Source organism: Erinaceus europaeus, chromosome 10 (genome assembly GCF_950295315.1).
Source record: "Erinaceus europaeus chromosome 10, mEriEur2.1, whole genome shotgun sequence".
In the NCBI taxonomy this organism is placed as follows: Eukaryota; Metazoa; Chordata; class Mammalia; order Eulipotyphla; family Erinaceidae; genus Erinaceus; species Erinaceus europaeus.
In genome coordinates this window covers 114,531,096-114,546,563 of record NC_080171.1, presented here as the reverse complement: position 1 = coordinate 114,546,563, position 15,468 = coordinate 114,531,096, and the positions used below count along the sequence as shown (strand labels likewise).

Below are 15,468 nucleotides of genomic sequence, written 5' to 3'. Positions count from 1 at the left end.
GTGAGGGGTCTCTTGGTTTGGGTAGTGGTTTCTTTTGCTGTGAAGAAGCTTTTTAATTTGATGTAGTCCCATAGGTTTATGCTTGCCTTAGTCTTCTTTGTAATTGGATTCGTTTCATTGAAAAAAAGCTTATTTTCTATATGATTATGTAACAGTATTACTGGGGGAAGTAAATGTTGCTTGAGATCTTGATGCAAATCCATTTTTTCAGGGCTGAGAGATAACTTAACCGGTAGAGTGCACACTTGACCATGTACAAGGACTTGGGTTTGAGCTCCTGACATGCAAAAAAAAAAAGCTCCATGCAAAAGGGGAAACTTCATGAGGCGTGGATCAGTGATGTGGTGTCTCCCCTGCTCTTTCCTTTTTAAGATTTTATTTATTTATTAATGAGAAATACAGTAGGAGAGAGAGAAAGTACTAACCATCACTCTGGTACATGACTGAACTCAGGACCTCATGCTTGAGAGTCCAGTGGTTTATCCACTGCACCACCTCCTGGACCACTCCCTGTTCTTTCTGTCTTTCTCTCCCTCTCTTTGCAGATTAATTTTATTTATCTGAGAAGGGAGGGGGTGATAGAGAGAGAAAGAGACAGAGAGACACCTGCAGCCCTACTCTACCACTTGTGAAGCTCTCCCCCTGCAAGTGGGGACCAGGGGCTTGAACCTGGGTCCTTGCGCACTGTAATGTGTATGTTGAGCCAGATGCACCGCTACCTGGCTCCTTTTCCTCTCCCTCTCTATGTCTGGCTGTTTCTCACATTGTGCCTAAGAAAGTACACTGGGAGCAGTGGAGGGTGTGCAGGCACAGAGCCCCAGCAATAACCCTGTAACCCTGGCTACAGAAATTAAATACATCCTTTCACTTACGCAGCAACCATGCCAGTTCTTCCTCCTGTGTGCCAGCTGGAGACTCTGGGAGGGTCTCTTTGGACTTGTGTGTCTGACTGAGTGTGCCACCACTTGTCCCTAAGGTCCTGGGTTCTATCCCCATGGCGGATAACTGGGGTAACTTCAGGGGGGGGTAGAATAGTGCTTTTGTGTCTCCCCCCATTTCTCTTTTTCTCTAAGTATAGGGAATTTAAAAAATGGACTGGGGAAACTGCTTGGTAATATTCTGTGAGAAATATCACAATTAATTTTTTAATGCAGTACTGCATTAAAAAAAAAAAGGAAGGAAAAAAAAAAGAATGTGTGAGGAGACGCCCTCCCTGTTGTAAACATAGGCCTGGTTCAGGGTACTCCAGGGATAAGCTGGTTTCCCCAGAACTACTGTGAACATTTTCAAATTTACAACAAAGCTCCAGGAATTTTGGAGTGCCCACCCCCTCCTACCTGCCTGCCTGGGATTGTGTTTTAAATGTTTTTATTATTATTTCCTCTTTTTTTGATGCTTTATTCATTTCCTTTTGTTGCCCTTGTTGTCTTATTGTTGTAGTTCCTGATATCATTGTTGTTGGATAGGACAGAGAGAAATGGAGAGAGGAGGGGAAGACAGAGAGGGATAGACAAAGACACCTGCAGACCTGCTTCACCGCTTGTGAAGTGACTCCCCTGCAGGTGGGAGCCGGGGGCTTGAACTGGGATTCTTATGCCAGTCCTTGCATTTTGTGCCATGTGAGATTAACCCACTACACTACTGCCCAAGTCCCTTTATTATTATTTTTATTGAGAGAGGAGGAGGAGATAGAGAGGAAGAGAGACAGAGAGACACCTGCATCACCTTTTCACCACTTCCAAAGTTCTCCTCCTGCAGGTGGGGACCGGGGACTCAAACCTGGGTCCTTGTGCAGTGTAACATGTGAGCTCTACCAGGTGCTCCATCACCCAGCCCCCATGTTTTTACTCCAAAGACTGTCGCTTTACTGTTAGTGTCTTTCCACACATGGCAATGGGGAGAGATGAATGTTTACATTTGCATACCTAGGTGAAAGTGAAATAAAATAGACACAAAAGAGACAACAGGAATAAGTAGAGAAACTTTAAAAATAGAAAGCACAAATAGGAAGTGAAAGAAAACTATTAAGTAATATGTAAGTGAAAAGATCAAGCGCAATGTGAGGGCATTTCCCGGGCACAGGCAGCCCCGGGGGGGAGCCCTTTAGCTCTTGTCACAGCTCCTGGCTCTGGGCCTCCTGTGAGCTAGATATGTGTGCTGCCTTCCTCCTTCCCTCAGTTGTGTCACCCCCCCACCCCCCAACCCCCATCCCCCAATCTGTGCTATGCCCCCGGCCCTATCTGAGCACTCTGGCCTGTCTCCTGAAGGGCAGGTAGTTAGTAGGTGGCATGGGAATATTACAAAGGTGAGAGGCTTGCAGTTGGCACAGTCTCCAGGGGAGCCTTGCCAGAGCGGCACTTGTGGGGCCAGAAGCTCTGGGTGTGTATGCTGAGGGCAGGGGGTGGGGGGTGGGAGTGGGGGTGAGAGGTGAGGCACCTGTGGTGTAGGCAAGAGGAAGATTTCAGTTCTTGTGAATTGTCACCTCAGTGCTAAATCACAGACATTTGAAGAGAACATTTCTAAAATGTATTCATTAAACACACACACACATATATTGTGGTGGGGCTGGGTGGTGGTTCACCCGGTAGTGAGAGCATACATGTTACCACCATATTTGAGGACCCAGGTTCAAGTCCCTGGTCCCCACCTGCAGGGAGGAAGCTTCACAAGTGTCGAAGCAATGCTGAAGTTTTCTCTCTTTCTCTGTCTTTAAATTTTATTAATTAATTAATTAATTAATTAATTATTAGATAGAGATAGAGAGAAATTGAGAGGGCAGAGGAGATAGAAAGGGAGACAGAGAAATACCTGCAACCTTGCTTCATCACTTGTGAAGCTTTCCCCCTGCAAGTGAGGACCAGGGGCTTGAACCTGTGTCCTTGCTCACTGTAATGTGAGTGCTCAACTAGGTGTACCACCACTGTGTCTCTCTCTGTGCCTGTCTCTCACCCATTCTTCCTTTCTGTTTTTCTCTGTCTTTATAAGAAAAAATAATAATAAAGAAAATAATTGGTCTCTGGGAATGGTGGAGTAATCACATATATACTGAGCCCTACCAATAACGCTGGAAGAAAAACAATTGTAGTAAAAGACATGTGTAATGTATCTCTGGGTACAGTGCCCTTTGTGATGGTGGCTGACAAGGCAGGGCTTCTAAGCCGCTTTCCTTTCAGGAGGTCTTGGAAGAAACTCAAGGAGGAAATCTCCAGATTCAAGGTTAGAATCAGCATCGGATGGTGGAAGGTCTGGCTGCTATAATTGCTTCCACACTCCCAGCTTGTTCTTATCTTTCCCTAGTGGGGCAGGGCTCTGGAGAGGTGGGGTTCCAGGGTACATTGGTGAGGTCGTCTGCCCAAGGGAGTCCAGTTGGTATCATAGTAGCATCTGCAACTTAGTGGCTGAAAAACAATTAAGATTTAAAGCGGAACAAATTCTTTAATAATCAGGAACCTAAAGGCAAGAATATAGTAAATGATCCTGGGTCCATACTCCCAGAGGGATAAAGAATAGGAAAACTTTCAAGGGAGGGGGTGGGATACGGAGCTCTGGTGGTGGGAACTGTGTAGAACTGTACCACTCTTATCCTATGGTCTTGTTGATATTTTTTATTTTATGAAAAAATAAATGAATATATATATATATCTTTTAAAAATTATTTTTTTCATTTATAAAAAGGAAACATTGACTAAACCATAGCATAAGAGGGGTACAACTCCACACAGTTCCCACCACCAGAACTCTGTATCCCATCCCCTCCCCTGATAGCTTTCCTATTCTTGGGAGAATGGACCCAAGGTCATTGTGGGATGCAGAAGGTGGAAGGTCTGGCTTCTGTAATTGCTTCCCCGCTGAACATGGGCGTTGACAGGTCAATCCATACACCCAGCCTGCCTCTCTTTTTCCCTAGTCGGGAAGGGCTCTGGGGAAGTGCAACTCCAGGACACATTGGTGGGGTTGTCTGTCCAGGGAATTCTGGTCAGCATCATGCTAGCATCTGGAACCTGGTGGCCGAAAAGAGAATTAACATATAAAGCTAAACAAATTGTTGACCAATCATGGACCTAAAGGCTGGAATAGTGCAGATGAAGTGTTGGGGGTCCTCCATTTTGTAGATAGCTAGCTGGCATAGTTTAGTTATATTCCAAAGGGCCTGTGGCTATACTAGTTTTTTTTTTTCCCATGATCCTGAAATCTGATATGCCGGTGGATCCAGCTTATGTCTGGGGAGATGATGTCATGGCTGGAAAAAGGACCAGAAAGCTGGATCAGGGCAGAGAGTAGCTCCTTAATATGGGAAAGGGGTATAAATATTGTTGACTGTAAACCCCATCGATTTGATGTGGTCTGGGGTCGATATTCAGCTAAGGAGCCTTTGTGACCTCTGCATCCCTTTAGATCTGAGCTCACATTCTGTGGTCATGAGTAGGAACATTCCAAGCTGCCCCAATGTCAGGACCCATCTTCCTCAGGTGTAGCATAGAGTATGTTGTCAATCCTCTTTTTGGAGAAGGGAACATTCTCTACCACTATTGATCCAAATTGAGGGCAAGGTCCTGTGGGGGCCCACAAAGGGGTCTGTTGTATTGTTCCTGATAGAGATGACTGGTAACAATGGAGAGAGGGATTTATTCGAGGTCTGGGCCCATCAAGTCTGTCTGGGAATCTCAGGACTCCCCGAATAGGGCCCCAGCTGATGGGGTGGCCTGATAGTGACTAAAGAGTCATCGTTAAAGTATGCCAGTCTCTTGCCCTTATTCAGCTTTTGCAGTCCTTGCTTTGATAAGGGTAGCTTTGGAGTGAGTGAGAGAACTGTAATAGGAAGTAGGTGAGTAGGGTATCTAAGTCTAAGTAGACACTATTTCATTAGGAACTTTATACTGACTCACTACGGACTATTGTGTATTTTTGCTTTCAGGTATATATTTTGCCCTAATTTATGGATACATGTGAACATATGCTCTATCTTACGGGACCTGGTCTATATCTAGGTTTTGGGACTTTGTTAGGAAGTGAACATCCTGGAATGGAATTAGAGAATACCATGAAAGGAAAGGTCTCACCCGAGTAATGAGGGTGAAGGGTTTACTTTCCATGCCTGACGTCTCTGGACACACTCTGAAGTGAAACATGCTGAGGTGGTACTCCTTGTGTTGATTAGGTTGGGATCGGTGGATGGAATATCATTTGGTATGAATTGAGAGAAGCATGCAGGAAAGTGAGCCCCACCCTAGAGATTTCAGGACTGGGGGAAATATAGGCTCTATAGAGGAAGCGGGAGGTTCCTGCTGTCTTAGGGTTTAAGAAGGCAATAGATAGTTATTGCTGTAATCAAATTATTTGGCAGTTGGGTTAACTTTGAAATATCCCTTTGTTAGGATTTGCTGTATCGTACACAACATCACCATAATGTCCTTTGACATTATTTGTATATAGCTGTGCCACCAGTTGCTTCTGTTCTCCCTGGTCTAAGCTTTTTTTATTTATTTATTTTTAAATATTTTGTTTAATTTATTTATTCCCTTTTGTTGCCCTTGTTGTTTTATTGTTGTAGTTATTATTGTTGTTGTCGTTGTTGTTGGATAGGACAGAGAGAAATGGAGAGAGGAGGGGAAGACAGAGAGGAGGAGAGAAAGATAGACACCTGCAGACCTGCTTCACCGCCGGTGAAGCGACTCCCCTGCAGGTGGGGAGCCGGGGTTCGAACCGGGATCCTTACGCCGGTCCTTGTGCTTTGCGCCACCTGCGCTTAACCCGCTGCGCTACAGCCCAACTCCCCTGGTCTAAGCTTTTAAGAGAGTCAACATATCAAAGACTCAGCCTATGTATTAAAAAGACTCAGACTGTATTTTAAAAACTTTGAGACACCCAATCAATTTTTCCCCTCTCATATTAATTAGTGATTTATATAACTACAAATTAATAGGAGTAGATATAAACACCATTCCCACCATCAAAAGTCTGTGTTCCATCCCATCCCCCCTGCACCCCATAAATCTTATACATAAAAGATTTTTCAAGAATCAGCGTCTGAGCACTCCCCTCTTCCTCTCCAGCATGTGGGGCTGGTGGTCAGCATAATGGCTTTGCAAAAAGACTTTCATGCCTGAGGCTCAAGGTCTCAGGTTCAGTTCCCTACTCCACCATAAACCAGAGCTGAGCAATGCTCTGATAAAAACAATAATGGCTACAACAAAAATCCAGGAGTATATGCTATTAAAAAAATGATACAGGGCCTTGTGATAGAGAGTCCCAGCGGTTCATACAACTTGCGAGGGAATAGACAAGGACTTGGCATTACTGTAGTCACACTCACTGTCACCCAGGAAAAGAGCCTGACATAGTACTGGTTGGGGGCAGTACCACCCAACACCAAAATGGAAGTGTGGGCATCTCTGTTAATGGCCAGGGAGGAGATAGCTTGGTGCGTGGTGGACTCATGACTCCCTAGAGGCATCCTTTGATGCACTTTCACTACTTTCTTGGTGTCACCAGAGTGGGCAGCTTTCTCCAGAAGACAGGGCAAATGATCAACCCAGGTTGGAAGTTGGGATACACAGGTCTTGCGTGCATCTCCTGCTCAGCTCAGGATGACCTTGCCCACCAAGTGGGCAGTGTCTGCAGAACAGAGACAATGATTTTCAGGGAAATCCCTCAACTGACATGCCACAGCCCCCAGAAGGTTATCCCTATCTCCTGGGGGATAGTTTTGGCACAGACTGGTTAGGAGTCCTCTCAAATTTATGGTCAAGGGGGCCGGGCTCTGGTGCATCCGGTTAAGCACACATAGTGTTAGGTGCAAGGACCCACACAAGTACCTGGTTCAAGCACTACTTCCCATCTGCAGCAGGTTGGCTTCACGAGCGGTGAAGCAGGTCTGCAGGTGTGTCTATCTTTTGCTCTCTCTCCCTGCCTCTCTATCTCCCCCTCTCTTCTTAATTTCTCTCTGTTCTATCCAATAAAATGACCATAAGGAGCAGTGCATCTGTAGTGCTAGCAATGAACCTCAGTGGAGGCAAAAAACAAGCCAAAACAAAACAAAACAAAAAAACCCTATAGTCAAAGTAGACAGTTTAGGGGTGATAGTTTAGTCTGATGATCTTCCGGGACACTCCCACACTTCTCAGGGTTTATGTCCACCACAAACAAAGGGGCAAGATGCAGGGGAAGTAGCATAACAGTTATGGAAAAAAACTTCCTTGCCTGATGCTCCAAGGTCCCTGGTTCAATTCCCTGCACCACAGTAAGCCAGGAAGCAGTGCTCTGTGGAAAAAAAAAGTCATAAAGATCTGGGGTGACAGTAGATGGGCAGAGATGATCACCCTTCAGGCTCCACCCCTCAAGCCCCAACCACATCCGGGTAATGAGCACTGCAGTGGGTTCCCCATTGTCCCTGCCAGTTTCACCTTGTTTGACATTCGTGGTTCTCAGTCCTGGGAGATGGAAATGAGTCAGTGAATTCACTGTGAACAGCCCATGTGGGACACAGAGACCATGGAGCTGAGGTCCATGAAGGGCCTCTGATGGCCACAATATCTATCCCCTGTGCCAGGATTCATGACAGCCTGTGGCCAGGCACCTTCTTTGCTCACTCGGTCACCATTATATGTCAGGAGCGAGGCTGGGGGTTGGCCGGTGGCGCACCAGGTTAAGTGCACATAGTATGAAGCAAAGACCTGAGCAAGGAGCCCCCAGCTCCCCACCCGCAGGGGTGTTGTCACTTCACAAGCGGTGAAGCAGTTCTGCAGGTGTCTGTCTTCCTCTTCCCCTCTCTGTTTTCACCTACAACTGCAGGTGAGAGCTACTGTGAGAGTGTCTGAGAAAACAGGGAAGGTGTGGCATTCAGCTGTCTCCTCCATGTTCAGCTTGTCCTGACCATGATTCTGGCTGGCAGGGCAGCTGGGCGCTTCACATTGCTGGTTTCTCTGGGTCATTTTCAAAGACTTCTTCGAGGCTCACCTGTCTGAGAGCAGTTCCTGGGTGTCAGCTGGAGTCATGTGTGCCACGGTCACTGGCCCACAGCAGTGGCAAGGCAGTAATGGTTCCTGCCTGCTCAGGGACTCCAGAGTGTCAGGGCCAGACAGAAAGGGAGATGATGACATAGTAGCTTCAGGAGGGGCTGCTCCTGAGGGTCATCAGGTGTGGCAGGTGGAGGTGGGCTGCAGGCAGACTACCTGTGGGACCATTCCTGCCTATCTTGGGCAGTCACTAAGTGGTGCAGGGAGCTCCTGGGCTGGGGGTCCCTGTGTCTATGTTGCCCTATTTGTTGGCTGCTTCAAGAGAGTCATGTGACCAGACCATGATACCCAGGAGTGAAGCACATTGGATTTCTCCAAACTTCTGTAGTCTCTGAACCTCCTCTATTCCAGTGCTGGGACATTTGCTGCCGGATGGTGGCAGCTTCAGGTCTCGGGGATCTCTGGCCCTGGACTAATCTTTCAGCAGACACAGCTCACCTGGAATCTGCTCATCTGGGCACAGTTCACCTGAGACATTGGTTCACCTGAAGTGGACTCACCTGCACCGCACTCAGCTCAGGCATCTCAGGGATTCTAAAGGGAAAACTGAAGATACCCAATGTGGAGCCCTAACAATGGAGACTCAGTACATGATGGTGGCAAGTGTCAGTCCTGACTATGTCAGAAGAAACTGGGGCATAAGCCCAGGGGGCTCAGAGCAGCAGGTTTGGGCGATACCCAGCTCCCAGTGCTGATTTCCTCCAGGCAATACGGTCAGGATCAGCCTAGAGGTGCTCAGGACACTGGTGGCAGAGCAAGTGAGTGCACAGCGTTCAGCATGATGCCTGCACATGGTGTGTGATCACGCGTGTACATGCCAGCACACAGGTATCTGTGCACACAAGGCATGCGTTCAAGAATGTCTCTGGGGCATGTTTCCATAGACACATGTGGAGGTGGTGGTGTGCACGTGTCTGTGTGTGAATGTCCTGTCTATGAGCCTACAGAGCTGCAGTGTGGGACCCTCCCTGACAGAAGCTGAGCTCTGAACTGGGGTGGGGGAGGAGCTAGTGGCTTGACCACTATAGCTGGAACAGTTTGCTCAGACCACTACAACAAAAACCCCACAGTGGAGCAACTGAAGTAATAGGACTAATTTCACCATTTCTAGAGGCTGAAATCTGAGATCACAGTGTATGTCAGCACTGGTTCTTTCTGGGGCCATAAGGGAGTGTTTTAGGCCTCTCCCTCTACTTCACCTTCACACAGCTTTCTCCCTGCATGGGTCTCTGTTGTCCAAGTGACCCCTTCTTTTTAATTTTACTTTTCTGTTTAAATTGGGAGGTTAACAGTTTACAGTACAGTTGTTGGCACATAGGTACAATTTCCCATCTCACCATGATAAGTTTCTGCAAAACACTCTCACCCCCAGATTAAGTCCTTTTTTGTCATCATGTCCGATGACCTGAAGCCCCTCTATCCCCATCTCACCCCTTCCCCTGTCCTCCTTCCTCAGAGTCCTTTATCTTGGTGCGATACACCAAAGTAGTCCAAGTTTTTCTGTTTCCTTTTCCTGTTCTTATTTCTTAAGTTCTGCCCATGAGTGAGATCATCCCACATTTTGCTTCTCTTTCTGGTTTATCTCACTTAACAATGATTGGTCAAGGAATTGGATATTAAACCAGAAACCATCAAATATTTAGAGGAAATCATTGGCAGAACTCTTCAGCCTATGTTTTAAAGGTGGCTTCAATGACTCAAGTCCATGTGCAAGGAAAATGAAAACAAACAAGCAAACAAACAAATAAAAAACAATGGGATTACATCAAATTGAAAAGCTTCAGCACAACAACAACAACAATAACAACAAAAAACACTACTCAAATAGAGAGACTCCTTATGAAATGTGAGATCTTTTTATGCCATACATTGGACAAAAGGTTAATAACTAACTATACAAAGAGCTCACCAAGCTCAGCAACAGCAGCAGCAACAACAAAAACAAACAACCCCAGGGATTCGACTTCTGGAGGCGGAGCTACGAGCAGCAGATCGCTTTCTCTCCTCTCCTCTCCTGGATCAACTAGGAATACCAAAGGAAACCACCCGGGACTGAAACAAGACAGGACTAGAATGACCACAGAAACCCACTAAATCACCGGTAAGTACAAACACGTGTGGCTGGTGACAGAGAGGAGAGAGGGGCCTAAGGAGAGATTAAGTGACTGCTAACAGTTCAGCAGTTTCTCAATTGAGACACCACCTCCAGTTTGCTCCACCAACAAGGGGACAGCTTAAGGGAGGAGAGGACTCCCCAGAGACTCCCCAAGTGCAACTCTGAGTCTCCATTGCTACTGCCCTCAGAATCTGGAGCAGCGACAGGAAGGGACACCAGGGGACAGAGATCTAACTAGGAAACTCAGAAGACCTATACCTCGGTGGCATAGCTGAGGGGCTGTGAAAGTCTCTTTGCATAACCACTGGATTATCTCTGCCACACCCTGCTTTATCTCTTGGTCAGGAGTCAGTGATTAAGCTAAGAAGCCTATTGATAGTTTAAAAACCCTCAGGCTCCCATAGCCTACAGGGAAGGAAAAAAAAAAAAAAAAGAAAGAGGCTTTTAAACCACTGAGCTCCAACTCAGGGATTGAAATAACTGTTAACTTCCACCACTGTGAACCCTTTAATTAACTTACTTAGACACAAGTCAATCCAGGCAATAGTGATCAATAATTTGAAAAGTACTGATAAAGGGAACTCATAACATAATATATAAAATGGTTAAAACAACAAGAAAAAATATTGGAGAATCGAACCAGGACAAGAGTCCAGCTAAAAGTCCTCCAGAGGGTGAAGCACAGAATAACGAGTTCAACATCCAAACATTAACTAAGGAAATAATAACAGGAGTGAGTAAAGAATTTGAAAAAATTGTAATCAGAAATGCAGGAACAACAAATGAGAATATGGAAGAAAATACTAATTATCTCATGGTTATTAGAGAGCTGAAAGCTGAAATCACTGAGCTAAGAATGCAACTAGCTGAACAAGCTAAAACAGTATCAGAGCAGGGCAACAAAATAGATGAACTCCAGAAAACAGTAGAGGGCAGAGAGAATAGAATCAATGAGGCAAAGACAGAATTAGCAAGATAGAGGATGAATTAGAGACAACTAAAAAGGAAGTAAGAGATCTCAAAAAGAGATTAAGAGATGCTGAAAACAACAACAGAGTCCTATGGGATGACTTCAAAAGAAACAATATACGCATTATTGGCATACCAGAGGAAGAAAGAGAAGGAGAGGAAGAAAGCATTTTCCAGGCCGTAGTAGCTGAAAACTTCTCTAGTCTAGACAACATCAAAGACATAAAGATTCAAGAAGCCCAGAGGGTCTCAAACAGAATTAACCCAGACCTAAAGACACCAAGACATATCATACTTAGAATGGAAAGGAATAAGGATAAAGAAAGGATCCTGAATGCTGCAAGAGAAAACCAAAGAGTCACCTACAAAGGAAAACCCATAAGATTAGCAGCAGACTTCTCCATACAAATACTACAGGCCAGAAGAGAATGGCAAGATATCTGTCGAGTGCTCAATGAGAAAGGCTTTCAGCCAAGAATACTATATACTGCTAGACTGTCATTCAGACTAGATGGAGGCATCAAAACCTTCTCAGACAAGCAACAGTTGAAGGAATCAACCATCACCAAGCCTGCCCTGAAAGAAGTTCTGAAAGGTCTTCTATAAACAACCAGACCACCACAAATAGGACATATATCAAAACACTCTAAAACTCTACAAGAATGGCGTTGATATATCTTCAATCTTTGATATCAATAAATGTCAATGGCCTGAATTCACCTATTAAAAGACACAGAGTAGGAATGGATCAGAAAACACAACCTAACAATATGCTGTCTACAGGAAACCCACCTAACTCAACAAGACAAACACAGACTTAAAGTGAAAGGATGGAAAACTATCAAGACAATGGCCCACAAAAAAGGGTAGGAGCAGCTATTCTCATATCTGACATGATAGACTTTAAAATAGATACGATTAAAAAAGATAGGAATGGACACTACTTAATGCTCAGAGGATCAGTCAATCAAGAGGACTTAACAATTATTAACATCTATGCACCCAATGAGAAGCCATCTAAATACATCAAACTTCTACTGAAAGAGCTACAGCAATATATTAACAGTAACACAATCATAGTAGGGGACTTCAACACCCCACTCTCTCAACTTGAAAGATCATCCAGGCAGAAAATCAATAAAGACATAAGGGAGCTAAATGAAGAGATAGATAAACTAGAACTATTGGACATTTTCAGAGTCATTCATCCCAAGAAACTGGAATACACATTTTACTCAAATCCACATGGGTCATTCTCAAGGATAGACCATATGTTAGGCCACAAAGACAGCATCAGCCAATTCAAGAGCATTGAAATCATCCCAAGCATCTTCTCAGACCACAGTGGAATTAAAGTAACACTTAACAATCAACAAAAGATTGATAACAGTGCCAAAATGTGGAAGCTCAACAGTACACTTCCTAACAACTTCTGAGTCAAAGAGGAAATCAAGGAAGAAATCAAAATGTTTCGAGAGTTCAATGAAAATGAAGACGCAAGCTATCAAAACATTTGGGACACAGCTAAAGCAGTCCTAAGAGGGAAGTTCATAGCTATACAAGCACACATTAGGAAACAAGAAAAGGCACAAATAAACAGCCTGATTGCACATCTTAAAGACCTAGAAGAAGAACAACAAAGGAACCCTAAAGCAACCAGAAGGACAGAAATCACTAAAGTTAGGGCAGAAATCAATAACATTGAGAATAGGAAAACCATACAAAAGATCAACGAAAGTAAATGTTGGTTCTTCAAAAGAGTAAACAAAATCGACAAACCTTTAGCCAGACTCACAAAACAAAAAAGGGAGAAGACCCAAATAAATCGGATAGTAAATGAAAGAGGAGATATCACAACAGACACTGCAGAAATTCAACATATCATGCGAGGCTTCTATGAACAACTATATGCCACCAAGCTAGAGAACCTGGAAGAAATGGACGATTTCCTAGATACCTACCAACTTCCAAAACTAAGTAAAGAGGAAGTGGATAACTTGAACAGGCCCATCACAGCTAATTAAATTGAAACAGTTATCAAAAATCTCCCCAAAAATAAAAGTCCTGGACAAGATAGCTTTGCAAATGAATTCTACAAAACCTTCAAAGAAGAACTAATACCTCTACTTATAAAAGTCTTCCAGAAGATTAAAGACACTGGAATACTCCCTGCCAGCTTCTATGAAGCCAACATCACCCTGATACCAAAAGCAGACAGGGACACAACCAAAAAAGAAAACTACAGACCAATATCTCTGATGAACATAGATGCGAAAATATTGAACAAAATTCTAGCCAACCGGATACAGCAGTATATCAAAAAGATTGTTCATCATGATCAAGTGGGGTTTATCCCAGGCATGCAAGGTTGGTTTAATATATGTAAATCAATCAGTGTGATCCACCACATCAAAAAAAGCAAGACCAAAAACCACATGGTCATATCAATAGATGCAGAGAAAGCCTTTGACAAAATCCAACATCCCTTTATGATCAAAACACTACAAAAAAAGGGAATAGATGGAAAATTCCTGAAGATAGTGAGTCTATATATAGCAAACCTACAGCCAACATCATACTCAATGGTGAAAAACTGGAAGCATTTCCACTCAGATCAGGTACTAGACAGGGCTGCCCACTATCACCATTACTATTCAACATAGTGTTGGAAGTTCTTGCCATAGCAATCAGGCAGGAGCAAGGAATTAAAGGCATACAGATTGGAAGAGAAGAAGTCAAACTCTCCTTATTTGCAGATGACATGATAGTATATATGGAAAAACCTAAGGAATCCAGCAAGAAGCTTTTGGAAATCATCAGGCAATACAGTAAGGTGTCAGGCTACAAAATTAACATTCAAAAGTCAGTGGCATTCCTCTATGCAAACACTAAGTTAGAAGAAATTGAAATCCAGAAATCAATTCCTTTTACTATAGCAACAAAAACAATAAAATATCTAGGAGTAAACCTAACCAAAGAAGTGAAAGACTTGTATACTGAAAATTATGAGTCACTACTCAAAGAAATTGAAAAAGACACAAAGAAGTAGAAAGACATTCCATGTTCATGGGTTGGAAGAATTAACATCATCAAAATGAATATATTACCCAGAGCCATCTATAAATTTAATGCTATCTCTATCAAGATCCCAAGCACATTTTTTTGGAAAATAGAAAAAATGCTACAAATGTTTATCTGGAACCAGAAAAGACCTAGAATTGCCAAAACAATTTTTGAAAAAAGAACAGAACTGGAGGCATCACACTCCCAGATCTCAAAGTGTATTGTAGGGCCATTGTCATCAAAACTGCTTGGTACTGGAACATGAACAGACACACTGACCAGTGGAATAGAATTGAGAGCCCAGAAATGAGGCCCCATATCTATGGACGCCTAATCTTTGACAAAGGGGCCCAGACTATTACATGGGGAAAGCAGAGTCTCTTCAACAAGTGGTGTTGGAAACAATGGGTTGAAACATGCCCAAGAATGAAACTGAATCACTGTATTTCACCGAATACAAAAGTAAATTCCAAGTGGATCAAGGACTTGGATGTTAGACCACAAACTATCAAAAACTTAGAGGAAAATATTGGCAGAACTCTTTTCTGCATAAATTTTAAAGACATTTTCAATGAAACGAATCCAATTACAAAGAAGACTAGGGCAAGTATAAACCTATGGGACTACATCAAATTAAAAAGCTTCTTCACAGCAAAAGAAACCACTACCCAAACCAAGAGACCCCTCACAGAATGGGAGAAGATCTTTACATGCCATACATCAGATAAGAGTTTAATAACCAACATATATAAAGAGCTTGCCAGACTCAACAACAAGACAACAAATAACCCCATCCAAAAATGGGGGGAGGACTTGGACAGACTATTCACCACAGAAGAGATCCAAAAGGCTGAGAAACACATGAAAAAATGCTCCAAGTCTCTGATTGTCAGAGAAATGCAAATCAAGACAACAATGAGATATCACTTCACTCCTGTGAGAATGTCATACATCAGAAAAGGTAACAGCAGCAAATGCTGGAGAGGGTGTGGGGTCAAAGGAACCCTCCTGCACTGCTGGTGGGAATGTCAATTGGTCCAACCTCTGTGGAAAACAGTCTGGAGAACTCTCAGAAGGCTAGAAATGGACCTACCCTATAACCCTGCAATTCCTCTCCTGGGGATATATCCTAAGTAACCCAACACATCCATCCAAAAAGATCTGTGTACACATATGTTCTTGGCATCACAATTTGTAATAGCCAAAACCTGGAAGCAACCCAGGTGTCCAACAACAGATGAGTGGCTGAGCAAGTTGTGGTCTATATACACAATGGAATACTACTCAGCTGTAAAAAATGGTGAC

General features: G+C 43.7%; 1 protein-coding gene across 4 annotated transcripts in view; it reads left to right on the top strand.

Moving 5' to 3' along the window:
- FGD3 (FYVE, RhoGEF and PH domain containing 3) overlaps positions 1-15,468 on the top strand; it is a 110,839-nt gene that overhangs the window by 30,849 nt on the left and 64,522 nt on the right. Inside the window, exon 1 of one of the 4 annotated variants that reach the window (XM_007529191.3) lies at positions 8,458-8,773. The exons of the other annotated variants lie outside the window; for them this stretch is intronic. The gene's annotated coding sequence lies outside the window, so the exon portion shown is untranslated. Of the gene's footprint in view, positions 1-8,457; positions 8,774-15,468 lie in introns of those variants that run through there. 4 annotated transcript variants of the gene reach the window in all.